The sequence below is a fragment of the Buteo buteo genome, chromosome 7 (genome assembly GCF_964188355.1).
Source record: "Buteo buteo chromosome 7, bButBut1.hap1.1, whole genome shotgun sequence".
NCBI classification, from domain to species: domain Eukaryota; kingdom Metazoa; phylum Chordata; class Aves; order Accipitriformes; family Accipitridae; genus Buteo; species Buteo buteo.
In genome coordinates, this window is record NC_134177.1 from 39,266,946 (window position 1) to 39,288,786 (window position 21,841).

The window sequence follows — 21,841 nt, forward strand, 5'->3', positions numbered from 1 at the left end:
CTCCCTCAGAGACAGCAACAGTTTTGCTTTTTTTTTTGGTAACCCTTTGCCTATTTTGCATCACTGGGTACCACGCCAGTATCACATTGCAGGGGGGCAACGGCTGAGATTTCTACATTCGAGGCAGGTTTGTTGGAACAGAGCGGATCATCTCGTGGGTACGAGATGTCACGGCCAAGCAGACACAGCAAGGAAAAGCTGATCCCTGAAATCGCAATAGGTTTCAGGCCACTCTGCGACAGCCCCTTTTAGCTCCCAGGTAAGAGGCGGCACTGAAGCCTCACCAGGCTGCAGGGCGATGGGAGCGAGGAATCGCAGATCCTCCAGTGCTGCCTGGGAAGGCGCAGCCCAAGGCAAGAGGGCTGCACGGCCCCTCTCCTCACACTCCTTCCTCGGTCTGGCAGTGACGGAGCAGCCCTAACACAATGCAGAACCCAGGCCAAAACCCATAGCCACTCTGTCTGTGTAACTCTGTCTGGCAGTGATGCAGTACATTATTACCTTCTGTAATTCCCCCACGTTATTTAGGGCTGTCTCCTTATTATCTCGATATCTTGGCTCCCATTATAATTACAGACCCAGTTTTACAAGGGCAATTTTTTTTTTTTCTTGATTAGTTTCCAGGATTCTGTTGTTGCATCAAAGCTGTGCTAGTTTTTTGTGTATTCCTGACAGATGTCTACTAGGGGAATTACAGAATGGGCATGCAAAGAGGAAACTATCTACAGTGAGATTAAGCAAACAAAGAACAGTTGTGTGAATTTAAAAAACAACAAAAAAGGGCATTTCTGACTCACATGAGCATAGGCATACACGGCTAGTCAGATGAACACAGACACACTTTGGCACTTGAATTTCTGTTGTTTCTCCCTGCTTTTGCCTATCCAGAGCACAGCATGTTACAGAAGTGTGTAAGAACATCCTCTTGTCTATGTAAGCATAAGGAGGAATTAAACAGAATTTGCCACGTATCATTTCTTACTATTTCTGCTGAAACTCATTGTCTCTAGCCAAACCTCTCAAAGCCCTTTATAAAGGAGCTGGTTGTTAATTACACTTGTCATAGAAAGGAAACTTTGGCGAAAATAATGAAGTGACTAGCTAAAAGCAACTTGGGAACAGTGGCTGAGCTAGGAATAAAGCAGAGGTCTGCAGATCCCTTCCGTCTTCACCACAAGCTCACAGGAGTATTTGCTCTTCTCTAAACTCAGCCTGTGCCATGAAGTCTGGTGTGCATCTGCTGAACCTTTGCTTGCCGCGTGCCTTCAGCTTGCAAGCAGGATTTGGCCAAGAATAAACAACAACAAAACACCCTGGTTATTTGTACTACAGTGATGCCTAAAAAAATACTAATTATCTATAACAGAGCAGTGCCTGCAGGCCTCAGGTGAGACTGGCACCCCATTGTGCTAGGTGTTACACAAAACAGATTATAAAAAGATGGTCCCTGCCCTGAAGAGCTTACAGTCTAATTATGCAAGAGGAGTGGGTGGATACAAGTTCAGAGAGATAGAGTAACTGATTCAATATCTCCCAAAGCAGAGCTAGCTAACAGTTTCCTGGCCTCTGAAATAGTGCCTAAACCACACAGGTTCCCTCAAAACATGAGGGTCTTCGTACTGCCTGTTGGCTTCTGCCTTGAGGCTCTCAAGCAGTTGACACAGTCAACAACTTCATGGCTCTGAAGCGGCCTTGGAAAGTGCCTCCGGTCTCTATTGCATACACAGAGAGGTCAGGCCCCAAGCAGGGGTGTCTGAAGGTCGACAGTGAAAACAGCCACAGTGCTACCAGGAACCATGCCTGCATTCACCATTTTCAGCAGCGAGCGACCCCTCTGCCTGTTTGTCTGCTTCAGCAAAGGTTGCTTCCATGAAAGCCTGCTTTTAGCCATTACCAAAGGCAGAGGATCGGACTCGTTGGACAAAGAGCTCGATCTGGAACGGCAAATCCTGTATATTAAGGGCTGGCGATGAGTAGATCAAACCATGTGTCAAATAAATCACCCACTCAGTCCAGAACCATACATGAAAATACAATTAGAGATTAGCCCATAGAGTGCAAAACTGGCAATACATCAGCTACAAATCATTTTAAAAGCATGTAGCTGATCTAGCCTCCTTAATTCCTTGAGTTGTTGATTCCAATTATCAGCAGCCAAGTAGCAAAAGGTTTTTTATCCCAGAAGATTTCTTACTTTTGGATACAATAAAAGTCAATTTATTCGATGATTACTAGGACACGGGCAGTTAATAGGTTGCGTCTGTTCTTTCTCCCCTCAGATACTTCAGAGTGGATCCATTAACACATTTACAGACTAGACTTAAACAATAATAGTGCCTCTCCTTCTCTGGGGGTAACCAAACCAACACACTTTTTGTACAGGGCTCTGGGATGTTTTTTACTATTACAGCTCCAGAGGAATTTACATAATTGGTTATGAATAATTCGTAACTTGTCTAAGAGTCTCCGTGTAGCTATCTGATTTACTACAGCTCCCCACTCCAGAACCAGCAGAAGATTTTAATACAGTTTTTAATTGCAAGATCATAATTTAAGCATATCAGTGCTGCCTAATGTAGATGGGACGTGAGACGAACTCCTCTCCACAGCCTCCCCTCATACCTGGTATCTAGCTATGGGAGGACGTGCGAGGCCCTGGAAAGGCTGCTGAGATCACCTGCAGGGTAAGCAGGGCAGGGAGCAACCACCACTGTCTTCAGTGCAGACTTCTCTTCCCCTCCTTTATGTGCTCGCCTCCAAATTATTTGCTTTTTGCAGAGAGGAAAGGAAGAAAAGCCCTCGTGGCTTAAGCATTAGGCTTCTGCTAGGGATGTCTGTGTTTGGTTGGTATCTCTGTGCACCTTTGTTAACTCTTTTGGTTTGACCATAAGAGCAATAGTACATCCCTCACCTTCAGTAAGGCTGCTAGAACGTAGGTAGGCAGTACTCCAAGGATGGTTGGGTACTCTAGGACGAGGTCTATAGGGAAAACAAATTACCTTTATCAGGGCTAGGGGGAAGTGACATGCAATGCCAAAGGCTTGTACTGTGAAAAAGCAATCTGTGCACTTAAAGTGCTTGATGGCAAGCATTGCTTCTAAGCACTCTCTTTTGGGAATTTGTCCCTGTCATGCAGGCAGGGATAGATATAATAATCTGATTTTGCATAGGTAGAAATAAGTCTTTTGCCTACACAAAAATCAGAGATCAATGCCAGTGATGGAGATGGTGTATAGGAGAGCCAGCTTGAAATCCAGTGAAATTAACTGGGATAGTCCCTGCACAAAGGAGACCTATAGCATCTGGGTGCGTGCCTTGGCCTGAGTGCTAGTTCCCACCAGGGTTTTACCATGTTTCAGGTGTCCCTCTGCTCTGTGCCCCTGTGGATGCTCTGGTGCCTCAGTGCTGAAGTTCCCATGGCAGACTTTGACCTGGGCCTGGGCAACTGCCTTTGCCCAGCACCTCGTCTCACAGAACCTGCAGGAACTAGCTTTCTTCCGAAACCTCCATCCAATTTGGAAGAAATCAGTCATCAGATCCAAAGTCACTGAGTACCACAGACTGACTGCACTGGCTCTGTTTCCTAAGAAAATGGCACCAAAAAAAGATTCCACATTTTCACTCAGTTGGAAGAAAGTATAAAGCACAGGACTGCAACAAACTTTCTCTCATTTCTTCCCTATATTGTGTTTTTGCTTCAGTAAATATAACTTAGGACTGGGTCACTGAATCACATCACTTGCTCCCACAGGAAACCTTTTCAGGTAGCCCATTTAATTATTAATATTTCTGCCCCCCAGTTCAACAAAATCATGGGAACACTCCTAAATTTGTTTAACTTAAAGCAACTGCTAATTTTCAACTGACTCCAGCTGGCATTTCATAAGACAAAGGACATGCTGATGGGCCTTACAAAACGCTGGTTTAAAAAAAGATGCTATATCTTTTCCTACAAATTTCACTATGCAAAGGGCAAATAATTGCTTAAACTCAATCTTTAGCCAAGAGAGCATAAGCTTCATTGAGGCAAGTCCCCAGTGAGACTTAAGCATATGCCTAAATGCTTCCTCTGAATTAGGGACTGAACAACTAATTTGCCTTTGCTATGATAGGTCCTTTACTGTATTTTTTTTCTTCAGTTACACTTTCTTTTAAAAAAATTAATCCCATCAAACTACTAAAAGAGCCACCTCACTTCCTTCAAGTTTCTTCCCAGCATTTGTAAAAAAGAGGGTTTATTGTCCTGAAACCAAAACCATTATAGCCTGTCAAAACCTTTCTGTAAGGCGGCAGCTAGCTGAATAATACATTTCACATTAAATTACACAACTGTGTCATCAGGCTAACATTAAAGGTAAGTCATTAATAAAAAGAGAAAATAAAGTGGTCCTTAATTATACAAGACATTAAAAGGCTGAGTGTTTTGCTTCTGCGGCACACTCACTTTGTGAGAATAAACGTTTTAAGACCGGTGTGAACTTTTCTCTGTGGAAATTACAGCTCAAAGATAATCCCTTACACCCGCTAACACAGCTCATTGCTGTGAGATGTGTCCTTATGCACCTTCTGACTTCTTGGTGCTAGTCCTATGGATGAAGCCAGTTTGCAAACCCTTGGCTCACACAGTTTTTGCTTTTGTTTTGTTATTTATGGGGGACATTTTCAAAAGACTCAGGTGAAAGCACTTAATAGCTAAACCCCATTGATTTTCTGTAAAAATAGAGCATCATAGTGCTTTTGACAAGCATCCGAATACACTTGGAAATTGGAGCCTAACAGGATAAAGCCAAAGGAGCATAGAGGGAATCCAGGCAATGAAACCTCAGCATTCAGGGCCAGGCGTAGCTGTAACAAGGACGGTGGCAGGGAGAGAGCGGCACTCACAAGCACATGGCCACTTCTGCATCAGCAGAGGACGAGAGAGGCACACTGCCCCTCTCCAGCTCCCAGGTAAATCCACACCTGGGAATCCCACAGCCCTACTTCAGTAATTTAAATCATGTGGGGACAGTGTGTCTTCTGCAAATCTCCATATGTAATACTTTCTTTACCTTGCAACTAAAAGCAGAAGCTCCTTGGAGCCTGAACTCCTACAGGGAAACCACAGATTTAAAGCTTTTGGGGACTGTCACCATCTTTGCCTGCAAAATACCTTTTTCCAGCAGAAAAGCAATCCTCTATTTTCTTTATACTCCTTCTTGGCTCCTCCTTTACCCTCCAGCTTCCAGAAATACAAAGCTACCATTTTGAGAATATGAATCCTCTATCAATCCTTAATGACTGAGCCAGCCTTGCCTCATGGAACAGGACTAAGAGAGGCACCTTTCCTGGTGGTTTGCTGGGAACCCCTGAGGTACACCTGCAAGCCTGAGCTAACTAAAGAGCAAGATTTCTAGCAGAAGCCGTAACATACTTGTTTGTGGTTTGATTCAGAGCAAGCCACGCACAGCACTCATCAATGACGACAAGTCACCTTCATTTGATAGCTGCAGAGTGTTTAGGAGTGTGCTAAAGGAAAGGTTTAGGAAAAAAAGGGTTAAGGGCGCACAGGAATATCCATGACATGCCTGTGCTAAGGATAACCCTTCTCTGCCCACAGAACCATGATGAAGTGGAGTAACTTTATATTAGCCTGCTTTTGAGGACTTAAGTCAGGTAGGCTGCAGATCCTTCCCCTGGGGGGAGCAGGGGGTGGAGCCCAAGTTCTCCAACAGAAACAAATTAGAAGGAAAATTTCCAAGGAAACATGAGAGGCTGTGAAAAGTGTTGGTTTGTGTGGAAAATTTTTGCCCTATTTTTCCTGAAAAACTAAATGCCTAAAAACAAAAGTATTTTGGCCAAACCCCTGAGTTTTTCAGTGTTTGAATTTCTGAACTGTAAAAGAAGAACTTTTCTTGGGAACCATAGATCAAAAAAAATCCCCCTGAAATGAATTTCCTTTTAGTTTGCATTTAAATTGTCTGCTTTATTACAGCACTAATTCTAGCTTTTTTCTTTTTTTAAAGAAACAAACTATTCACATTGCACTTATACCAAGATTCAGAAGACCTCTGTGTTGTGGATACAGCCTTTCATCGAGTACACTAAAGTTTTCCACAAAGCTTCAATGCTCGGAAGCCATCATCTAAGGCTTTGCCTCACGTAACCAAATTGGCCAGGAATTAGTTTGTAAAGAAAACATCAGGGATTTAACCATATGTATGTCCCAAATCACACATCTACAATCTAATCAACTAGTTTTCTTTCTGTAAATGCCAATAGAATATTTGCTACATACTAAAGGATGCTAATAAAATTTACAAGATAAAATGAGATTCTTCCCATGGAGCATAGTATCTGCCCCCACTTTGCACTTTCCGTGCTTCAACAGCACGGTAGAACAAGATGCACAGGGTATATTGAAATTAGTTTGCAAACTGGAGGGGTGTTTGGGTGATTTCCTTGTGCGAAGGCACCCTCTCTCTGGTGCCTGCTAAATCATCCTTGCCAAACATTATTTACCCCTGAAGCTAAAAAAAAATACTTTGAAGAGCAAGTCTCAGCATACCAAGTGTTAAATATTTCACATATGCAGGGGTAGCCTTCATATTAAAAGATGTCTACTTCACCTTGGAGTAATTAACACATTTGAACTGTCCTGGGGTTAAAGAAAAAAAAAAAAGCAAGCATAAAACCAAAACAAAACAGAAAAAACCCCTCAACACCAAGTAAAGACCAGACACCTGAAGTTAACCATGAAGTATGTTCATCACTGTTAACCCCAGGAGAATGTAAAGGGCTGGTTTTGGTGAATGTCCCTCAAAGTAAAAGTCTGGGCTTCCCTTTATTATGTATAAGCTTTGCTGAACTCAGAAATAGTCACTCCTGGGTAAAGAGAAGAAAAAAGAGAATAAAAGTAAGAACCTTAAAGGGGTCAGTCCCCATCCCTCCCCACGTACAAAACAGCAAGATGTGCATGCCCTGAGAGGGCCAGCCGGGATGAGCAGGACTGGCCACTGCGGGATACAACAGAGCAACACCTTCATCTATTCTTTTCCAGTGGCACACTGTGAAAACTACCTTATGCCAAGCCATCTCACGTGCTCAGTTCTTTCACCTGCCTGCCTCTCTCAGCAGCATGCTTCCTCTTCCTTGGGAGCAATCAGCCAGGTGAAAGGAGCACATTTTTTAGGGAGTCCCCTGCTAAAATACCAACAGCATGTTCTGGCTGCATTTCAGGTCAACTTCCTTTCCGCCTCTCACCCCCAGCCTTCGAAACATCAAGGACTAATTCACTTGCAGACACTGCTGTATTTCCATTATTATTAAACATTTATTCCTGTCTGTCCATGGAGCGGTACGGGAATTACTGCAATTTCACACACACCCCAAGACACCCACACACTTCTGCAAGAGATGCCTTTACTAGGAGGCACATGGACTGGATGGGAGAGCAGAGGGCTGGTGACTGTGGCAATTACTCAGGATAGCAGGCAGTGAGCCTTGGGCTTTCAAGTGGAGCAACTTTGGATTAGTGCAGCATTTTCCATCATGGCTGAGAAGGAAATCACCTGGGAAACCAAATAAATTATTGAGGTCCTGTCTGTACAGCCTGAACACAGCTCTCGGGGCAGGACTTCCACTAGGTAGATGAGGATCTCCTGGAGCCTCCCAAGCTGCTGGTTCTGCAAAGCAGCTTTGGAGCCCACCGTGGTGCCGAGCAATCGGCAGAGCGTTGCTGGAGCCTCGGTGATGAGTGGCTGATCAATGGAGCAGCACTACCGCCTGTATCTCTGCCAGGCAATTACTGGAGCTGCACTCGGCAGTATTACTGCAAGCTGCTCTATGGAGCAGCACTAGTATTTGTATTGCTGCCGTTTCATCACTGAAGTGGCGCTGGAGTCTGTCTCTCTGACAGGTGATCAATGAGGAGGAATATAATAATCATAATGTGGTGTTTTACAGGATATGGGCCTTTAACCCAAGGACCTCAAATCCCTTTTCAGACGTTCATTAAGCCACAAATTCCACACATGTGGAGACGGTCACAAATACCTAGATCACCAAGGTATGCAAACTCATCTTTGTTCTTGTGGTATAGGTGGATGATCTGAGATGCCATGGACAGGTTAAGTGTCCTGGTTTAATTCCCAGGGATACTAAGGGTAGGTTGAAAATAGGTCCTCAATACAGAAAGTCTAAAACAGGATGGGTTCTCCAAAAAGCTTTCCAGAAAACCCAGCTAGAAATATCACAACGAAAGCCAAAACATAGTGAAAATAAAAACACACCTCATGCCAGGCTTGCGGGTCATCCTTTTTAAATCCCAAGAAGTCAATGACAGACTTCAGCACACAAACCACAAATGTGTAATGCCTTGGTGAAAGCCAGCACCACCGATGCCTCAGCAGAACCATGGTCTCACCTTCTCTCTGTTCCCTCACCATGAAAAGTATTCTCCAACTTCAAAAGTGGAATGAAATTCAGGTGTCTAAACTCCCCATGGTCTCATCTATCCCTGCACTCAAATCCCATACGTGGATTCGAGGTCAGCCTCAGTACATTGAGACAGAGCTTCACCCTCCAAATCTTTCATGGTGCTTTTTCCAGCAAGTCTGTCAAAGAGCTTGGCTAAGGTATTATTTTCCTGAGCTTCCAATTCAGTATCACCAGGACTAAGCAAGCTGCTCAGCTCAACAATTCTTGTTTCAAAGTTATAGAGGCCAAGCCTAGCTAATCTTTCTTTATAATTCATTCCCCAAATCCCTGAATAACTTTGGTTGCCCTACACTGCCCCTTCTGCATTCTCAAATGTGCGACACGCTTCCCATAATAAGGTAACTAAAACCGCACACAATAGCCTACGTGTTTTATTTCACGTTCCCCACTGATTAATGCTGAATGCTTCCATACAGTATATCCACACACTTTACACTTAATGCTTCAATATATATATAGTGCAATAACCTCGTTGCTTTTACTTTACAGCTGCCAATTTGTGCAGATGGCCGTAGTGTATTAGTCACCACCAACACTCCCCTCCTCCTCCTCCCAACAGTCTTGTTCTCGGTCAGCATTTCACATGGCATTTCCTTTCAAGGTATCTATGGCTATTTTTGGCCCGAGAGTTCCTGGTATATTAAACGCAATGAGCCACATCCTCAGCTAGTGTAAAGCTGCAGAGCCCTAATTCGGTCAGTGGAGCTGTGCCAATTCACATGAGTGGAAAGAGTCCCATAAATCAGTTATCAGACCAATACATTAAGGCAGCTTATTTAAACTGCTTCTGCTTTGTTTTTATTTATTTACAGATAACCCGCAGCATGTAAGGATGATGGTCCTGTACCACAAAACCCACAAAGTGTGGGCTGACTGATCAGGGACAAGGACAGACACACAGACAGGTCAGCTCGATTCACCACATTACCACCACCACCAAACACTACTCTGGTATTAGTGAAAAAACCTTCTCTACTTGGTCCCCATTTGCCTGAACAGCAATTTGTTTCAAGCCCAGAATGGGTGAAGACCATTTTTATGTATAAGGGGAAAAAAGTGTAGCTAAAATTGACCTTTGCCATACCTCTCCATCTTGAACTCTTTCCTGGCTGTGATGTCCTCTATTTTGTCCAAAAGCCAGTTTTTAACCAGTCTCTATGCTGGTTTTTCAGAGCAGTCTGTTTCATAAAAAGTCTTCCCAAATGCGTGATAATCTGGCTCAACAGCAGCTCCACATACTGTGGCTACAGCCCAGAGACTCTGGAGAGGAGCAAGGCACAAGGGAAAAAAAGCAACCCATTAGACTCTTGCCTCAGTTCCTTAATGTTTTGAGGTGAATGATTTGGGTTGTAAGAAAAAGCCTCCTGACAACAAGATCTATTAGCGTATGGAATACTGTTCCAAGGGAAGTGATGGAAACATTGCTGCTTGGCACACAGCTAATGTTTGTCCAGACTAGTTTTTAAATATACAATCCTGAACTGGCAGAGGAAAAGTCTAGTCAAGGTAGTTGCTCTTATCTACCTCCATATTCCAGGATAAATCAGGTCATCTCCTTTGTTCTAGTCTAAAAATTGAGGAATGCACTTGAAACAATTCATGCAGTTTTAATCAGCCATGATCTCCCTTTTATGATCCACATGGGTTGTATCTTATTAAATTAGATATATCTAGCTGTTTCTTTTTAATCATCAAGTTTTTCTAATATAAGGCAGCAGCACTGTCTAGCACAGCTCACATGAACCGGGGCTGTGAACACCTTCAGGTCTCTCTTTGGCTGTGCCCCAGGCTTCCAGGCAAGTAAATAAACCTCTCACTTAAAATAAATTAAAAAAAAAAACAACCTCCCCAATTTGTTTTTGTCACTAAGAGAGCCTGGGACTGACTTTCAGAGGTCATGAATGTTCGTGGCTCTGGTCAAAGTCACTAGTTGAGGGGAGCTGGGGTAAATTTATGAGAAAGAAGGACTCAAAGGCATTTAAGTACCACAGCACTTTGTGTATAAAAACATGAAAACAAACCCATACTGCAGGATGAATTAAGACTGAAAAGCACTGCATCCTGAAACAGAGATTGGGAATTTCAGCCTTAGTGTTATTTTGCAAGCATAAACGATAGCTATAATGCTCAAATCTGGAAAGCAAGACTAAGTCCTGCAGTCCCCTGACTGACAGCTAGAGAATTTTGCTTTCAGAAAGACTGATAGCACGCCCCCTCCTCCTCCTCCAAAAAAAAAAAAAAAAAAGATAAAAAGGAACATATGATGTTAGCAAATTCCTTTCTGCTGGAATGCGAGGTCTTCCTTCCGGTGCTCCCAGTCCAGCGTCCCTCCCTCCCTCAGCTAAGAGATCACACACATGATGTCAGTAAAGTCAATAGCTGGAGGCCCCTTCAACGTTGTTCGTGCGTTATCCTGCTGGATATAACACGGAAGCAGCACTAGAAAATGGCAGATTTCTGCTCTTCACTCTCCCAAGGACTTTGCACGTAATCCTAGGCACAACACATGACCATACAACAAAAATGAATGCTGAAGGATATGCAGATATGATTTTCCTTGTTTCGTACAGCACCCAGCACTGCGAGGCCCTGACCCTGAACGAGGCCTCTCCGGCAGTATTTGTACCCATCACCCTTCAGTACAAAGGAACCTCCATATGACAGATCGCTAACTCATTTGGCTGCCCTTAAAAAATTTGCCCCCAACAGAGGAAACTTCAGGTAGGAGGCTCTAGAAGATTTTGTCCATTTCTTACACTCTTTAAATTATTCCTTAAATTCACTGGAAAGAACTTTTTTAGTGACACAAAACCATTTGAGAAGCAATAAATATACTTTCAGATGAATGTAAAAAATGATAAATAAGATACAGAGCAGGCACTCCAGCAACCATAAATTTAGCTGTATTTTTATTTCTGAGGCCTCTGTATCAGATCTTATCTCCTGTAGGAGACTAGTTTTCTTCCCCTCAACTCCCAAACACTCATCTATTGTTTTGAAAATGAAAAGCCTGACAGCAGAAGAGGACTTCCTTTTAAGAACATGTCTGATACTAGAAAGTCACAGTAACTCTGGTACTGCTTAAGATTCAAACCATTGTTACTTAGTTCAAAGTCTGCACATTACTCAGCATGTCGTACAAACCAGAGTACGTGTGCTAAATTTGGTCAAATTGTGACTAAAGAGGGTGTAGCAGGTCAGAATACAGGCAAGATGCAATGGATTTAACAGAGGGCACAGTCACGTTTGGGGGCACTGAATGGTTTTCTCAAGCAGGAATGAAGAATCAAAAATAATGCATGTTTTCTTAAGTAGTTATTTTGTAATCTACTCCTAATGTTGGTATGGGTTTGTGAGCTTCTTATAAATATGATGGTAATGGACTTCATCAAACATATTAAAGCAGATTAAAGTCTTTTGATTATTATCAATTCTACTCCATAGCTGCTGCTTGTGCAAAATAACTTAATTCCTAACTTGATATTCAAAAGGACAAATCTACTAGTCTCACCATTGAAGAGGTACTCACTGGTGTTTGCAAGCATTGCCTATTCATATTTTTGTATCTGGAGCACTATTGCATTTAGCAAAGTAGTTTTACCCCTAAAGGTATACATATGGATCTTAAAGTTCTCTGGAAAGCCAAAGCTATTGGGGGCTTCCTGAACTACTTGTTATCGCTTTGAAGCATCTGGCTCGTGGTCAGCTGTTTCATGTTACTAACTTCTACATTTGTTTCTGAAGAAATTAGCACAGCTTCCTTCAATGCTACATTCTGCAGCGGTTTTGGTTTTGATTGTAACATCTCGTTGTTCATCTTGAAATCAAAGTCATTTATGGAAGCTGCAGAATTTTAATGTTCCTCAGACTCAAAACCATTTGTTTAACCACCACCAGACAAGGAGATGAATAAGAGAGACTGTCTGCTCTTGATTTAGTGGGACCAGATTTTTAGAAGAGCTCAGCAAACAGTGTATGTCTTCAACACACTAACTTCTTTGGACAGCCTGGGTATTTATTACAGTGTTTAAATGAGAACGACTCTCATGAAAACCATGACCTTAGTGAACTGGACAGTTAATACACATTATACATTCCTATATTTCCATCTGAAGGAGGGGATTTATTCATAACTTCAACCTGCAATTTAAAAGCAGCTTTTGATTCTCATTATTTCTCCATCTGTTTTATTGTTCACCCAAAAGACCTGTCTACACGATTGTTGAACTATGAGCTGTGTTTAAGAACCACTGCCTCACACAAAATGATATGCAGGACAAAAACAAAGAGACAGTATCTTCTTAGGTTACTTTTGTTTAAGCCCTACACAGAGAACAGAATAGATTAAAGCAGTGGGAAAATAAGAGATCGAATCTTGTGATGTGGCATAGGGTGCTCCTTCCAGCCAACCGCACTTCATTTTTCTTCACTGATGCTTCCAAGTGGTTTTCTAGGATACCCCTGAGCAGAACTCATTGTAATAACTGGAGGAAATAAATTAATGGAGAATTACCGCAAGGTTCATCTAAGAGAAGTTTTGATAAACAACACTTCCAGGCTGAGATATTCAGTGCAGCCTGAGGAACGTGGACTTTCCCACTCCTGTTGAACTGAATGAGTATCTGTATGTCTGAGTCAAGCTGGGAAGTGGTTGCCACAACCACCAAAAGCAATTCTGGATTTCAGGTGCAATCAGAGATCCAGAACTACCCTTAAAATGAAAAATTCTGACAAAGAAGGTGGTGAAACAAAAAGCATTTGACCTATCCAGCTGGCATCACTAGCAGACTTAGTCTCATCAAGCAATCTCTCAGGTAAATTGTAATCTCTGCGCTCCCAGTCTCAGTCAAGAAAATTGCACAATCTTCAGATGGGGTAGAGGAGACAGAAGAACGGACAACAGTGGAATCACAGCTCAAATGCCACCACATACACAGAGAGAAGTCCCCTCCACACACAAGCCAGAACGGAAACTTATAAAAATCTGGGAAAATTAAATATTAATCATATTGCTTCTGTCTAGATCCTCCCCAGACAAAGTCCCCCCTTGGCAAAGGGATAGCTCACCCCTGAGCATTATTTAAGTCTTTCCAGACCAAGATTTAGGAAAACCTTAATTGGTGCATGGGCTTTAGGCTGTCTGGCTGTATGGACAAAATGTTTTCCACTTGAAATGGTTTTGAAACCACTGCCGACACCTATGCAGCCACAGATACATCAGGTACTTCTGTATCTTTAAAAAGCAACACACACACACACACCTGGCACTCTGAACCCAGATTCTACCTCATTTGTACCCATGGGATGCTGGTGAAGTCATCATGATTGCACAGGATAAACGAAGGTTGAAGTTGGCCTGTTTAAATTAGGATTTTTTTAATTTTTTTTTTTTAAACCTATGTATTCTTCCCATTGCTAAATCTTTTACAGAGGCTACTAAGGCAGAGAGCTGCTGAGCTAATCCTCTTTGACTCCCTGCCATCCTGGCAGGTACAGCAAAGCCTAAGGTAAAGTGGAGCATCAAAAGGAAAATTAATGTCTTCTAACAGCAATTAGAGGAAATTATTTAGATATAAATCTTGTTTTATATCTTCTCATACTTGTTTTTCAATCTTTCCCCTTTGATTTTTTTTTCCTTTCAGGCTTTTCAGAAAGAAACATTTAAAATCCCTCCTGTAAACCAGTGGCATAATTAGCTGCATGTTACACCTGGTATTTTACTCTTCTACAGAGTAATTCCTTTGAGCTTTCTTTTTTACTAAGCCCTGAGGTCTCCCGAAACTGAATCTACTTGTTCTCTCATCTGCTGGCTGACAGGAGTTTGAGGGGAACCAAAACCCAGGCAGGGACTGCGGGGTGCCCTCCCACCGCCCGCCAGACCTGCCCCTGGCCACCACAGCGGGTGACCAGAGGTGCCGGGGCACCCAGGGCCTCCGATGGCAAGCAAACGCACCTCCCGGTTGCCCGCACTTGGCCTGCGCTATGAAGCAATGCATGTAACCTAATTGTACTCTGATAACATCAAACAAAGTCTCTCTGATCCAGCACCTGGCAAGCTGCCATCCTATCTGGGGTCCGATCTGACAAGCTTGCTGATTGATCAAATCATTATCTGGTAGTGTAGGTGTATCGTCTAACAAGAGCCAAATTCCTTCAGTTGCTTCTTCTCTTTTCTAGAGAGAATACAAGGCTCCAGCAGGCTCCTTCCCCCTGCAGTACACAACTGATGGCTTCAGCAGCATCTTTTACAGACTGGCTCACGTTCACCCAAGGGAGGCTATGCTTTTTGCTTCCCAAATATAGAAGACTTACTTTGCCCATAGTGTTATCATAGAAAACTTGCAAAAACAAGGAAGAAAAACAGCTCTTCTCGGTGGCATGGCACAGCACAGCAACCTACATTGCCAGAGACAGCCAGGCACAGCTAAAACTGCTGACCATTCCAGTTTTGCCACATCCTCTAAGCTGAACTTGTGTTGTGCAGAAAGCGGCACTGGAACTTATGGGCTCCCTTTCCACCTCCTTGTAACTACACATGGGATGACTTGTTGGTAAAAATCTCAATTATTGCACCTGTGCAAACCTGATCTCCACATGCACCCTTCTCCCTTGACCTAGGCAAAAGGACATGCCTTTCCCTGGAAATATATCCCTGTTACTGCTCACAAAAGACAAGACCTCAATTCTACGCTTCCCTCATATAGCACCAGGCTTCTTAAACTCTTTGCAGACAATTTGGGGACCAGATTTCCCTCTGAGCACGAACACCCCATGGCTACCATTTTTGAGAACACTGAATTGGCCATTTGTCTGGAACTGAACGACTACACCTAAACTGACCAAGACTGGAGGACTGAAGATACCCAAGTTAGACAAGAGCAAGGCCCACACAGACTGCAGATCCTAGCAGACAACCCTTCATTTTGAGCAGCTCTGCTTTTGTTCCCACCAAGAGTGTGAGTAGAACATGGTGGGGTCCAAAGTCTCAGATGGCCATTTCTCAGAGAAAAAGGGTAGCAGTCGACCGCGCTGCAAAACTTTGCAGGTACCACTCATCATTAAGCTCACGGTGAAGCCGTTCAGTTTGTGACATATGCCCCCCACCTAATCAGCCCCAAAGGAATGAAGACAACATAGGTGGATGTTTTTCCTAACAACTCTTTTCCTTCTTTTGTAATCTTCAGTCTCAGAGTTAAAGAAAGGGCTTGGCAGAGGCAGGAGATGGTATACTCATTTTAGCACCACCGATTCAGGTCAGCATTTCATCTGGCCACCTTGTGGCACTTCCCGGAGTCCTATTTCAAAGTAAGCTATCCAAGGTAATTTATTTGGTTTACACGCTTTATTTTATCCACATAAATCATGAAACAAAGTCCATAGGGAACAGGCACTCTATACTTATCATAATATGTAACTTAGTTCCCCAGAGACTGAGTATGTACAGAACAGCTAATAAATGGTTCAAAAAAAACTGGGTCATTAAATCTTGTTTTATATCTTCTTGTTTCCATCAAAGTATGCAGGAGTGGAAATTCTCTTTCTAAGACAGGCTCCTACTTTTCAGCCAACTGGGAATAGAGCCAGCTGAAAAGAGAGAACCCCACATACAGCACTGACAGCTGCGCACAAAATTCATGAGCTCAAGAGACAGACTGCTGCAGAGACAGGTGTCCGAGATCTAAGTTTAGCTTGAAAGATTAAAACAGCATCTACAAAGAATGCATTTATTCTAATCCTCTCTGTGCTAGAAACTACACATGCATCACTGATGTACGCATCCTGGAAACATTTGAGATATGTCTTTCTTCTGTAGGATTTCATCCCATTGTGTTCAGGGATAAAATAGGTTAGTGTTAAGACCACAGAAATGCACAAACCAAGCAGGGAGAGATGTTCCTGCTGCCTGAGGAAGGGTTGCAAGCGGTCAGGATCTACGGTTACAGAGGAAGTAGGATTCAGGCTTGAGCAGCAACGACGGCTGCCCACCCTGGCAGCAGGCAACCCCACCCCAGATGTTCTCAACACAGTGAGGATGTCTTATGTAAATAAGAGCTGGGAGGCAGATCAGGTGTGGTTCTTGCAAGACAAATGTGCTTGGGAATTATGTATGATTCCATGTTTAGCTATCCTGGTATAAATCCAGAGTAATTCTTTTGATCTTAAAGCAGCACTGCTCTAAATATGCATTAAATGGAAGAACATACCCACTATCCTCAGAAGAGCCAAAGGTACAGGAAGACTCAGCCTTTGCACCTCCCCAGGGTAGCTATGGGTTTGAGAGAGGCTCTCTTCCCCTCACTGGGGTAACTGGATGAAGAGTGAATTCCCTTGTAACAAACCATAGATATAGCACATCAGATTTTGATGCCTTAAGCTTGTAGTCATTAAATTAGAGACAGTCTGGAAAGGCAGGAGACCCAGTTTTTAGATTCACAAGGAACAAAGGATGAATCACTCATTTAGTATCACGTGATATAGTGCAGTTGCATATATAATTGTCTATCAATACAGGTAGAAATTATGATACATTAATACAAACAGAATTTGGTAATCTGGAGGACATCAAAGTGATGAAGTCAACAACAAGACAGGCTTAATAAACTTCACCACCTTCACTCAATAAAACAAGGGGCAGGTGCTCACCTTCGGAAATCTACAGAGCAAAATTCCTGGGTTGATAAAAGATTTACAGATTCTTTCCCCTCTGTGATACGGAACATACTGAACCATAATGCCAGAATTTTTAGAACCATTCTCACTATCAAAGAAACAAGAATAACAAAGGGCAGGGTATTTTAAAAGGGCAGAGTCACTGTTTAACCACAGAATTCCTCTATATAGCTAACTTCCACAGATTCAAGAAAATTCCTGGGTTTTGTTCAGGGAATGGAATTTCACTGTCATGAAAATTTGCAAATACTTGTTTAATTCAGCACTTTCACAGGGGGACAACATATCATTTCTAAGATCTCATGGCAAAGCTGCTCCTAAGGCTATCACAGAGATTACTTAGTTGGCGCCAACTGGCACAAAATTATAATACGTGGCTGGAACTGCCATGCAATTCTTGCAAGCAGAAGTAATCTGTATCCTTGCATCATCAGCTCTGCCAAGCAGGAGGTCATGTGATGGGTGCTCCAGACAACGTGGTGGAGAACAGATGTAAGGAGGATGCTTTTAATTTATGTATTTAACATATCTGTAATGGGCACCTGAAAACCTCTGGGAAAATCTCTTTGGGGAATTGGCTGGACAGTGAGGGGATGCAGAGGAGAAGAACAGGGTACAACTGCAGCCAGTGGATAAACTTACCTACGAGTGGTCACAACAACACACAACTGCTGAGTTTATAATTTTGAACATCCCCACAGCATGCAGAAAAACCTCTTCTCACTGGGGAAGAACTCGCCCATACCCACTTTACCCATCATTTGAGATTTGGACATGTTCTCCCACCACTCCAAACATCTAGGAAATAATAATAATGAGTATTGCCCCTGCAAAACACCTGTGTGGTAGGGAAGCACTGGCTGTCCCTACTGTGCAGAGAGGGACATAGGGTGCACAGACTAAGCATCTTGCCTCAGACTTCCCCAGTACGAGTGTGGCAGACTTCCAGCATGTAGTGCTTTCACAGCAGGATCAGCTTTCCATGCTGAAGAATGGTTTGGAGGGGGAGCAGTGGGGAACTCCATGGGCTGTACGTCAAAGCCTCCTCCTAGGGCTTTCCCACAAGCAGATGGCAAACTGACTCTCAGTTAGCAACTCGTCACAAAATGAAAAACATCTTCCCCTTCCCTTCTCTTTCAGGGCAGGCTCATGTGTTAACTGTTTAGCTTTGTTTACAGGCTCCTTGGGGTTGGGCCTTTGGTTTTTTTCAGATTCTTGCCCTCATACAATAGCAGACACCAAGAAAAAAGAAAAATAATGATAAAAAAAAAATCAGTCCAACACTGCAATTCATGAACATTGCTCGGGTTTCTGACAACCCAAGTGTTTTGGCTTTGTTGAGATTCCTCAGTAATTCACAGCTGCTTCTTCCCTCTCCTAGCTTGCCCCCAGGATCCCAAGCACTCACAGCCTCACCACAGCTTCAGGACATAACAGACCCAGGAGGGGTCCCATGCCTCACAGCAGTGAGACCCTCCAAGAAGTGGTTTCTTGAGAAGTACAAGACTAGAACTTAAGGGCAAGGAGCACTAACATTTATTTGAAAGGGAGAAAACCAGCCTGGGTAGCAAATCTAACAACTTTGTCCCAGAGTTAAACCCTGAGAGTCGCTCCACATCAAGAGCAAATGCTTGTTTCTTCCTTCCAGGACTGGAGACACCATTACCATCCTGCTCCACCCATCCCATGTCAACACAGGAAACGCAGACCCAATCCAGCCACCAGACTCATTCTTCTCTCCTCCCACTCAGTAGCATATTACAAGGCCACTCAATTAAAAGGAATGCTCTTTAATTCTTCAGCTTTCAACCCTTCCCTTCCCAAGCAGTGCTTCTTTATAGATTTCAAACCAGTTTGACAATATACGGTTCTTTTGGTGTACGTGTGGGTTTTGGAGCAATATTTAACAACTAAATCAGATGTACACATAAAATAGACACACGGGTGTCTAGATATTAGGTGGGGCATTATTATATAAAGGCAAGAACAAAGACCATTTATATTACAGTACGCAAAACCAGCATACAGATTTGTGCACAGGTACACTGGTTATAAGTGAACTAATAGCTCAGGCATTTTATGCAGCATTATTCATGACTTTCATATTAAGCCATCCGTATTCTTTTAAATTCCATTTTATGTTACCCATATTATTTTTAATCCGTGCCATTTACGAGGCCTTAGTGGAAGAGGTCTGCAGTTATGTTGTGGTGAAGCCTCTGTAGCGTGGCCACAGATGTGTGTGGTGCAGCACTGCTCCATTATGCTAAGCAGCCAGCCATGAGCGTATGCTCTAAGTACAAGATCATCATTGCTAGAGACAAAGCATAGCGTAGCATTAGCTCAGTGTCCTCGTTGTTTGTCTATGTTCCTTGCAAGTAAGAAGTAGCTCACTGGCCAGAGGCCAGCACTCTTCAAACCAATCTGCAAATGGCCTAATCAGAGCTGTGATCTGTTCTGTATACTCAATTTGTTGAGTCACATCAATTTGTTGAGTTTCCTCTCCCATTAGAAATACATGCAAGTGCCGTTTTCTAAACCTACTGACTCTCTTCAGGCTATTTTGTTGTGTAAACAGAAAGACAAGTGACTAGGCATTGCAGTCAAGAAACTGATGTTCACCGTGGCCTAAATTCTTTACAACTTCACCAGTTTTGTTACACTAGTTTTATGTATCTTTTGTTTGATGATACCATTTTGAGAATTATGCTCTGCCCTTTTTCCTAGACAACTCCAGCTTAATTGCAGTTAGAAAATAAACCAATACACTATGCAGGGCAAGGATGCTCTTCAGTTAAATAAAAAAAGTTGCACCTCTCTCAGCCATGCTCAAAGATCACCCAATACCCAGAACGCCAATGGTATTAACCTTGAGGTTGCCAAAGCCACAATTTACTAGTGGTCCCACCACGATCCTGGGACCTTTGCTCAATTACAGATCAGAGATCTTCCCACCGCTGCCAGTCCTACAACCCTGTGCTCCCCTGAACCATGTCTGGAGCCAGCACAGGCTCAGGGCACAGAAGCCAACCCACAACAGTCCCACCATTCCCACTTCTCACCACTCCTCCCCAGCTCTGCTTCTCTCTACTGCCCACGGGGAAAGACAAGCTGGCCTCAGAACAAGTCTTAGGAGGGCCCAACTTGCAAATTAGGAGGGCAATATAACTGGCTTTGCTGCAGGCTGCCAGAAACAACACACAGACTGGTTAAGGTAATTTCAAGGTCAACATCAAGTACTGCTGTAGACATACCCTTTCTCTTGAATTTTCTGCCAGTAGCTTCTGTCAGCCTCTCCCCATCACTTCTGTGAAGTACAGTCATCTTCTTGATCGCTGTTGTCCATCCCAGAACTGGCTTGTTTTGGACAGAGCTCTGTACACTGTTTGTGAATCAAACCATAAAATAGGATTATTCATAGGCTGCTGCTTCACAGGATGTTTTCCATGCCACCATGCACAGCTTGTACAAAGGTAAAGATTTTCAGATTTCTTCCCTCTGTACAGTAAAAACTTAAGGCCAATATTTGTTCCTTTTTTGTGTTACAAGATCACAACCAAGCTGCCAATCATCTGGCCAAGAGGGTTATGCAAGAGTCAGGTTTACAGTAAAGTTGTACAAATTTTATAGCACCACAAACACTTTAACTACCATGATGCTTAAAACTCAAGAGCATTTGGAGAACAAGGAGAGTTATTCAAGCTCCACACCATTTTGGCTGCATGTTTTCCAGGTGTATGATTTCACCACATGGAAAAACACAGCCATTGCCAAAGCGAACTCATAAAAACCTTTGATGAGTAAAGTTTGGATAAGCACAAATCATTTGAACCGACAGTTGGTCCAATTCTCAAAGGGGTTTGGCAGACATAATATAATTCGTGGTTTCACACACAGGCCATTTTTCCCCTCCCTCCACCCCCCTCCACCCCCCCCCAATCTTCACAAATTCGGAAGATGTTGTTCTAGAAGGTGCACTGGGTTGGGCTTGCTATGTTTTTCTTTTCCCCCCGAAGCGTTAGGCACCACGCTATTGCAACTCAAAGCCATTTGGGGCTGTGAGTAAGCTAGCAAACAGGTTTTCCAGAACTGTGTTTAGATTGTTGCATGATCTGCCTAATAGACATTAAAAAAAAAAAAATTAAACTCTAGGACTCTCACCACCCATTTGCTAGCAGGCAGGTAATATAAGGCAAACGCTTTAACAATCTCTTCCTCTGACACATTTGGACATGTTATTTCAAGATGTGTGGCGTCATTTAAGGCTGTGCCATGAGATAACACAGTATTTACATCTCTAGGCTGGGAGCAATATTGCTACAGCTTTTAGACATTATTGACATAATATTTTCTTTGATAAACAATCTATCAGGAAATTGTCAGATTCACAAGTGAGGTAATGCCAGGGACTAAGCAATCCTACACGGTCCAAGAGACAACTAGAAATAACATTATAGAGTATAAACACAATGAAGATGACGCCTGTTCCAAACGGCTTTTGTTAAGCGCTGCTATGGAGAAAAGCATTCATTTACAGCTCATGAGGTCTCTTCTCTATCCAAAGGGTAGATTGGACAGACAGCAGAGGTCTTCCTGATTAACCTCTCTGTAAACAAGAGCTTCTCCAGAACTGGAGTGAAACTTCATCCCCTTAAAGAGAAAATTTGAAATTTACCAGTAATTATTAAGTTTT

At 42.9% G+C, this 21,841-nt stretch overlaps 1 long non-coding RNA gene across 2 annotated transcripts in view; it reads right to left on the bottom strand.

Annotated features, from left to right (window-relative positions):
- LOC142032998 (uncharacterized) overlaps positions 1–21,841 on the bottom strand; it is an 84,422-nt gene that overhangs the window by 45,423 nt on the left and 17,158 nt on the right. For both annotated transcript variants that reach the window (XR_012651057.1, XR_012651058.1), the window contains one exon: positions 20,403–20,530. This is a non-coding gene — a long non-coding RNA (uncharacterized LOC142032998). The remainder of the gene's footprint in view (positions 1–20,402; positions 20,531–21,841) is intronic.